Consider the following 9,343-nt stretch of genomic DNA (forward strand, 5'->3'; position numbering starts at 1 on the left):
CGCCCAGGCTGGAATGCAGTGGCACAGACACAGCTCACCGCAGCCTCCACCTCCTGGGCTCAAGCGATCCTCCCACCTCAGCCTCCCAAGTAGCTGGAACCATAGGTGCTCACTACCAAGCGTGGATTTTTTTTTTTTTTTTTTTTTTTTTTGAGACAAGGTCTCGTATTGTCCAGGCTCCAGGGCTCAAGCAATTCTCCTCTCTCAGCCTTCCAAGGCGCTGGGATTACGGGCGTGAGCCACCACCCCCTGCTATGTGATTTTTTTATTATCTGTTACGCTCCAATATTTTAAATTTAGTATTGTCAAATGTAAGGGAAAATAGAAAGTATCAACTTATATAAATCTGCAGAATAGTGATGTTAAAAAATGACAACTTGACCAAAAGGAGAAATAAAGTGGAAAAATGTGTAAGTTTGGGGCACCCATGTACATTCGGAGACCCCTGTAGCCTGGATCCCCGACCTTAAATTTCCAGCATGCTCATACTGCCACCTGGTGGCTATAGATATTCAAAACAGGCAGCGCCCTACATTTAGGACTTGTTTCCATTTCTCACCTATTTCTTTTTCCTTTCCAAGCTTGCCCTATTGTGGTTACAAAGGATATGCAAAATAAATTCTTTGATGAGGTTTGAAAACTCAAGTGGTTCAGTGTAGTAAGATCTACTAAGCTACCAAATAAGAACATAGGCTACTCTGGGCCCACTGTGTATGAGGTAGCTCTGCTCTGCAAGGGGCAGCAAAAAAAAAAAAAAAACAACAACAACAAAAAAGAAAAATAACCAAGCGCCGGGCGCGGTGGCTCAAGCCTGTAATCCCAGCACTTTGGGAGGCCGAGACGGGCGGATCACGAGGTCAGGAGATCGAGACCATCCTGGCTAACATGGTGAAACTCTGTCTCTACTAAAAAATACAAAAAAACTAGCCGGGCGAGGTGACGGGCGCCTGTAGTCCCAGCTACCTGTGAGGCTGAGGCAGGAGAATGGCGTAAACCCGGGAGGCGGAGCTTGCAGTGAGCGGAGATCCCGTCACTGCACTCCAGCCTGGGCGACAGAGCCAGACTCCGTCTCAAAAAAAAAAAAAAAAAGAAAGAAAGAAAAATAACCAAGCAATATTTTAAATTAGATAAGTGGCAAAGGTAGAATTTCAGGCCCACCATTCATTTCTTTTTCTTTCTTTCTTCTTTTTTTTTTTTTTATTTTTTATTTTGAGACAAGGCGTCACTCTGTTTCCCAGGTTGGAGTGCAGTGGCACAATTTCCGCTCACTGCAACCCCTGCCTCCAAGGTTCGGGTGATTCTCCTGCCTCAGCCTCCCAAGAAGCTGGGATTACAGGTGTGAGCCACCACACCCAGCTAATTTTTGTATTTTTATTAGAGACGGGATTTCCCCATGTTGGCCAGGCTGATCTCAAACTCCTGACCTCAAGTGATCTGCCCACCTCGGCCTCCCAAAGTGCTGGGATTACACGTGTGAGCCACCGTCCTGGGCCTGTTTTTTCAAATAAATATGAGCCTGCTTTGTGCCAGGCACTGTTCCAAATCCTAGGAATATAGCAGAGAATAAAACCAATAAAAATCTTTGCCTTCATGGAGCTCACATTCTTTTTTTTTTTTTTTTTTTTTGAGACGGAGTCTCGCTCTGTCGCCCAGACTGACTGCACGATCTCCGCTCACTGCAAGCTCCGCCTCCCGGGATCACGCCATTCTCCCGCCTCAGCCTCCTGAGTAGCTGGGACTACAGGCGCCAGCCACCGCGCCCGGCTAATGTTTTTTGTATTTTTAGTAGAGACGAGGTTTCACCGTGGTCTCGATCTCCTGACCTTGTGATCCGCCCGCCTCAGCCTCCCAAAGTGCTGGGATTACAGGCGTGAGCCACCGCGCCTGGCCATGGCGCTTACATTCTTGCTGTGTAGGGCAGAAAATGAATGAACCAGCTGACGCCTTGGCTCATACCTGTAGTCTTAGCACTTTGGGAGGCCAAGGCGGGCGGATCACCTGAGGTCAGGAGCTCCAGACCAACCTGGCCAACATGGCGAAAGAGCTTCTCTACTAAAAATACAAAAATTAGGCCGGGCGCAGTGGCTCAAGCCTGTGATCCCAGCACTTTTGGAGGCCGAGACAGGCGGATCACGAGGTCAGGAGATCGAGACCATCCTGGCTAACCCGGCGAAATCCCGTCTCTACTAAAAAATAAAAAAAAATTAGCCGGGCGAGGTGGCGGGCGCCTGTAGTCCCAGCTACTCGGGAGGCTGAGGCAGGAGAATGGCGTAAACCCGGGAGGTGGAGGCTGAGGCAGGAGAATGGCGTAAACCTGGGAGGCAGAGCTTGCAGTGAGCTGAGATCCGGCCACTGCACTCCAGCCTGGGCGACAGAGTGAGACTCCGTCTCAAAAAAAAAAAAAAAAATTAGCCAGGCATGGTGGTACAGGCCTGTAGTCGCAGTCACTCAGGAGGCTGAGGTGGGAAGATCACTTGAATCTGGGAGGCAGAGGCAGCAGTGAACTGAGATCATGCCACTGCACTCCAACCTGGGCAACAGAGTGAGACTCTGTCTCAAAAAAAAAAAAAAAAAAAAAAACCGTAATCCAGAGTTACACATATCAACGTGAATGCATCTCATAATCTAAATGTTGTGGAAGGAAGGTCATATCAGAAAACATACTATAGTAAACCAGGTATACAAAATGTTTAAATGTGCAAAGCAACATTTTATATATGTATACATACACAGACACACACACACACACACATATAGATTGCTTAAGGTATATCCCATGAATAGACAAGAGTTAAATGTTTAACAACTAGCTTTCTGAAAGAAAGAGGAAAAGAACACTAATTTGTAGATTTGCTGAATTTCATAGTATAAATACTACGCAATTGATTGATGGATTGGTTGCCCTAATGACATCACCGGACATTATCACTCACTACCTAATGAGATCAAAAGTTTGTTGAAATCAACCTACTACAGGGAGTGGGCTACAATGATAGGATGTAGTGCCCAGAAAGTGAAATTCACATGATGGCAATTATGGCAATGTAGGTGAGGAAGTGACTGTGGTGGAGAATCATACTCCCCGCAGAAGTGGAATACAATGAACTGAGAGTCCAAGATGTTGGAAGGATCATCCGTGTGGATGATGAAATCGCCGAGGTTGAAGATGGTTGTGGTGTTGGAGAGAATGACAATGAAAGGAGTGGAAATCTGCAGATGACTGCATTAAGGAGAGGTGGTGAGTGATAACGTCTGAGGATGTAAAATTCTAAGTTAAGCTGGGCTTTTTTAAGGATTTAGGGAGGAAGAATTGTTTGCAAGCAGCAATGAGAAAGGAAGAAGACTCCCACTCCACCTCCAAACCCAGTGGTACGAGAAAACACAGATGATCTGAGAGATCTAAAGAGGAAGCAGTACCTACAGAAAAGGGTCAGGGTTTCTCAATTTGGCCATTGAGGGGTATCTGGGTCTGATACTCCTTTGCTGTGAGGGGCCATCCTGTACATTGTCATTGTAAGGTGTTTAGCAGCATCCCTGGCCTCTTCCCACTAGATGTCACTAGCACCATCTCCGGTTGTGACAACTAAAAATACCTCCAAACATTGCCAAATGTGCTCTGGGGAGGTGGGCAAAATTGCTTCTAGGTGAGAATCTCTGAGCTACAGCAAGGTGAATGAATTACTTAAAGAGGAGATAGAGGACACAGGGTGGGCAAAATTGCTTCCAGGTGAGAATCTCTGAGCTACAGCAAGGTGAATGAACTACTTAAAGAGGAGATAGAGGACACAGGGGGTTTTGCTGATGATTAACCCTGAGTCTCAGCAAAGTGGAAAAGTTGAGAATAAATTAAGCAGAGAGGTCTTTTCTATACTCCCCAGATGGTATCATTTTGGCGACTGACAGACCAAAGTCAGTCCTAACAAAGTGTTTAAAGATACTGTGAATTTTCTCTGCGCTCTGCAAGGGTACCTCTGCTCCTGAAGTTGCTTTTTTTTTTTTTCTTTCCTTTTTTTAGATTCCACATGTAAGTAGTGAGATCATGCAGCACTTTTCTTTATTTATCTGGCTTATTTCACTTAATATAATGCCCTCTAGTTTCATCTGTGTTGTGGCAAACGGCAGGATTTCCTTTCCTATAGCTGAATAATATTCCACTCTGTGTGTGTGTGTGTGTGTGTGTGTGTATCTCACAGTTTCAGTTTCTTTGTCCATTCATCTATTGATGGACGCTGAGGTGGTTTCCATATCTTCACTATTTTTTTTTTTTTTTTTTTTTGAGATGGAGTTTTTTACTCTTGTCAATCAGGCTGGAGTGCAATGGCCCAATCTCAGTTCACTGCAACCTCCACCTCCCAGGTTCAAGCAATTCTCCTGACCCAGCCTCCTGAGTGGCTGGGATTACAGGCGCCCACCACCACATCCGGCTAATTTTTTTTCTTTTTTGTATTTTTAATAGAGATGGGGGTTTCACCATGTTGGCCAGGCTGGTCTCGAACTCCTGACCTCAGGTGATCTACCCGCCTGAGCCTCCCAAAGTGCTGGAATTACAGGCGTGAGCCACTGCGCCAGGCCTGGCCATTGTTAATAGTACTGCAATGAACATGGCAATGAACATGGGAATGCAGATATCTTTACTAGGTGGTGATTTCATTTCCTTTGGCTATGTATACCCAGCAAAGGGATTGCTGGGCCATCTGGTAATTCTATTTTTAATTTCTTTAGAAACTTCCATATTGGCCGGGCACAGTGGCTCATGCCTGTAATCCCAGCACTTTGGGAGGCCAAGGCAGGCAGATCACCTGAGGTCAGGAGGTCAAAATCAGTCTGGCCAACATGGTGAAACCCTGTCTCTACTAAAAATACAAAAATTAGCAGGGCGTGGTGGCGGGCGCCTGTAATCCCAGCTACTCCAGAGGCTGAGGAAGGAGAATCGCTTGAACCCAGGAGGTGGAGGCTGCAGTGAGCTGAGAGTGCACCACTGCACTCCAATCTGGGAAACAGAGTAAGACCCAAAAGGCCGTGCATTCGGAGCTTCTGGATAGCATGCGAAGGTTCCTGGAGGGTGGTGCACCTGGAGAGGGCATAGAAGCTTCCAGCCCCTTCCCACACGTCCTATCCTATGTATCTCGTCATCTGTATCCTTTGTAACATCCTTTATAATAAACTCGTAAATGAGACCAGCTGCTAAGGTTGCAGTGAGCCGAGATCACGCCACTGCACTCCAGGCTGGACTACAGAGCGAGACTCTGTCTCAAAACAAAAACAAAATGTGGCCTTTTTTTTTTAACTTGAAGTTCTTGGCTCAAGCTCCATTGCTCCCTTCCTTTGTTCGTTTTTTAGAATTCCATCCTCCTCGATGGGGCCAGAGTCCTAGTTGTACAGGTGGGAGGAGCAGGTGCTACGCCCATCGTACTAATTGGTGGTGAGGCAGCACAGTATGAAGTGGCCCACACTGTGTTTGCAGATGAAACTAGAGGGCCCTTGCTTACCCAGCTGGTCTGGATATTACAAAGGACATTACAAAGGATACAGATGACGAGATACATAGGATAAGACATGTGGGAAGGGGCTGGAAGCTTCTATGCCCTCTCCAGGTGCACCACCCTCCAGGAACCTTCACGCAGTATCCAGAAGCTCCCAATGTATGGCCTTTTGTGTCTGGCTTTCTTCCCTTGGCATAATGTTTTCAAGGTTCATCCAAGTTGGACTATGTAACAGTATTTCATCTCTTTTTATGACTAAATAGTATTCCATTGTATGGACATATCACACTTTTTTATCCATGCATCAGCTGATAGATATTTGAAATGTTTCAACTTTTTGGCTATCATGAACAATGCTGCTATGTACATTTGTGTACAAGTTTTCATGTGAACGAACATATGTTTCCCTTCAGTATATACCTAGGAGTGGGATTGCTGGGTCATACAGTAATTCTCTGTTTAACTTTTTGAGGAACTGTCCATCTGCTTTCCAGAGCAGGTGCACCAGCTTACATTCCCACTAGCAGTGTATGAAGATTCCAATTTCTCCATATCCTTTTCAACACCTGTCATTGATTGTTCTTTTTTCAACATTATAGTAGCCATCTTAGTAGGTGTAAAGTGGTATATCATTGTGGTTTTAATTTGCATTTCTCTAAGATTCATGATGTTGAGCATCTTTTCATATGCTCATACGCTCATTAGCCATTTATATATCATCTTGCTTTTTTTTTTTTTTTTAGAGACAGGGTCTCCTTCTGTCACCCAGGCTGGAGTGCAGTGGTGCCATTGTAGCTCACTGCAGCCTCCAATTCCTGGGCCCAAGCCATCCCCCACCTCAGCCTCCCACAGTAGCTAGGACTATGGCCCCACACCAACATGCCCAGCTAATTACAAAAAAATTATGTCATGCTTATATTCTAGCACTTTGGGAGGCTGAAGTGGGAGGATTGCTTGAGGCCAGGAGTTGCAGGCTGCAGTGGGCTATGAGGTGACAGAGCAAGCCCCTGTGCCCCCAAAACACCAAAAAAACAAAAACAAAACAAGAAATTAACAAAAAAAAGTTTTACAGCAACAAAAGCAAACAATTGTTTTAAATTAAATAAAAAATGAAAAAAAAAAACCAACAATTAGAAAATGAACAAAGGACTTCAGTAGATTTCTCCCTATGGAAGAGATATAACCCGGGTATGGTGGCTCATGACTGTAATCACAGCACTTTGGGAGGTGAAGATAGGAGGATCACTTGAGGCCAGAAGTTTGAGATTAGCCTGAGCAATATAGTAAGACCCTGTCTCTATAAAAAAGAAAATAAATAATAATATAATAAATAATTAAGAAGTAAAAAAATTTTTTTTGAAAGAAGGGGTCTCACTATGTTGCCCAGGCTTGTTTTTTCTTTTTCTTTTTCTTTTTCTTTTTTTTTTTGAGACGGAGTCTCGCTCTGTTGCCCAGGCTGGAGTGCAGTGATGAGATCACGGCTCACTGCAGGCTCCGCCTCCCAGGTTGACACCACTCTCCTGCTTCAGTCTCCTGAGTAGCTGGGACTACAGGCGTCCGCCACCACACCCGACTAATTTTTGTGTATTTTTAGTAGAAACAGGGTTTCACCATGTTAGCCTGGATGGTCTCGATCTCCTGACCTTGTGATCCGCCCGCCTCAGCCTCCCAAACTGCTGGGATTACAGGCATGGGCCACTGGGACCGGCTGCTTGTTTTTTCTTAAACTGTAAGAGTTATTTATTTATTCTGAATACTAGACCCTTATTAGACATATGATTTCTAAATATTTCTCCTTTTCAGTGGGTTTTTTTTTTTTTTCACTCTTTGGATATTATCCTTTAATGCACAAAAGTTGTAAATTTTGATGTTCGAATTTACCTATCTTTTCTTTGATTGTGGTTGATCTTTCTCACTTTCAGTGTTGAGATCTAGTTCCTAAGAACTGGCTAAATGCTACAGGTTAATTTCATTGTGTTCTACTCTGAGTGCTTGAGGTGATAAAATGTTTGTTGGCTGGTTGTTTTTTTTTCTTTAGAGACAGGGTCTCGCTCTGTCAAACAGGCTGGAGTGCAGTGGCACAAACACTGCTCACTGCAGCCTTGACCTCCTGGGCTCAAGCGATCCTCCTGCCTCAGCCTCCTGTGTAGTGGGGACACAGGCATGCACCACCACACCTAGCTAATTTTTAAAATGTTTGAGAGACAGGTCCCACTTTGTTGCCCAAGTTGGTCTCAAAAACTCCTGGGCTCAAGCAGTCCTCCTACCTCAGCTTTGCAAAGTGCTGAGATTACAGGTTTGAGGTACTGGGGAGGCCACAAAATATATTTTTGGCTAAGCACGACAGCTCATGCCTGTAATCTCAGCACTTTGAGAGGCTGAGGCCGGGGGTGGGTCACTTGAGGTCAGGAGTTCAACACCAGCCTCACCAACATGGCGAAACCCTGTCTCTACCAAAAATCAAACATTAGCTGAGCATGGTAGCATGTGCCTGTAATCCCAGCTACTCGAGAGGCCGAGGCACGAGAATAACTTGAACCCAGGAGGAGAGGTTGCAGTTAGCAGAGATTGTGCCACTGCACTCCAGCCTGGGAGACAGAGCCAGACTCTGTCTCAAAAAATAACAGTAATAATATTAAAAAGAATAGATAGCTCATGCCCATAACCCTAGTGCTTTGGGCATTCCCACATCCAACACTTTGGGTTTAATAAATTTGCTGGAGCAGCTCACAAAACTCAAAGAAACATTACAAAATATATGGTATGGAGGAAGGGGTGTGGAGCTTCCATGCCCTCCCTGGGGGAGCCACCCTCCAGGAACCTCCAAGTATCAGCTATCTGAAAACTCTGTGCACCCAGTCCTCCTGGGTTTTTATGGACAACTATTTGGAAAGGTGATTGGCCTCTCTGGAATGAGGGTCTTATGACCCACAATCAGAAAGGCAGGGGAAGAGTATTGAGTCCTGCCTTGGGTCAAGTGAAAGGAGCACAGCAGAAGGTCAAAGAGATTATTTCCTGAGGCCTGCAAGAAGCCTAACACAGCCAACATTATAACAAAAGACTGTAACAAGGCCTATGGGGAGTTACCAGCCAGGAACCTGGACAAAAATGAATATGAGATATCATAACACCACAGTATGTAAATGGAAAGGTACTCTAAGTGAGAATCTCTTTCAGTTATGTAATTGAAAAGCTTCATATTCCTCCTTTGGAGCTGTTTTACAAACACCTTATTCTGAAATTGGCAATTAAAATAATTCAGCATTTGTCATTTCCAGCAGGAACTATATTTTGCATGTGATCCTAGCCAAAAGGCTGAGAAGCGATGGAGCTGTATTTCAAAATAGTCAAATAACATGTAGCTGATGGAGAAAGCTCTTAAAAAACAAAACAAAACAAAAAACAAAAAACTAAAAACTACTGAGCAGAGAGAGGAAGTGGGCAAGAAACAAAACAAAGAAAAACGAAACTATTTACTAGAAGACTGCCAGCTGGTGAATAGAGGGACAAGATAGAATTGGAAAGTCCACATTTTGAATAGAATGGCTGATTCAGGCAAAGATTTTTCAATGGATGCCAAACCCACTGAATGAAGGGTTGATGGGCAACTGGATATTCAGGTGGTATGGAGGTATCTCTCTCTGCTTGCTAGTCAAAAGGGAAGAATGCACATGTGCAGATGTGCACATGTTTAAAGCAAAAGCTCAAGCTGCATACATAGAAAAAAAACAAAAACAAAAACAAAAACTACCGCTGTGAGACAATGACTTTTTTGGGTTGGCCTGGTGCATTGTGAAATCATTAATATAAACTGTTCATTCTATCTGTTTTTACTTTTTTTTTTTTTTTTTTTTTTTTTT

The sequence above is a fragment of the Piliocolobus tephrosceles genome, chromosome 8, assembly GCF_002776525.5.
Source record: "Piliocolobus tephrosceles isolate RC106 chromosome 8, ASM277652v3, whole genome shotgun sequence".
Classification (NCBI taxonomy): domain Eukaryota; kingdom Metazoa; phylum Chordata; class Mammalia; order Primates; family Cercopithecidae; genus Piliocolobus; species Piliocolobus tephrosceles.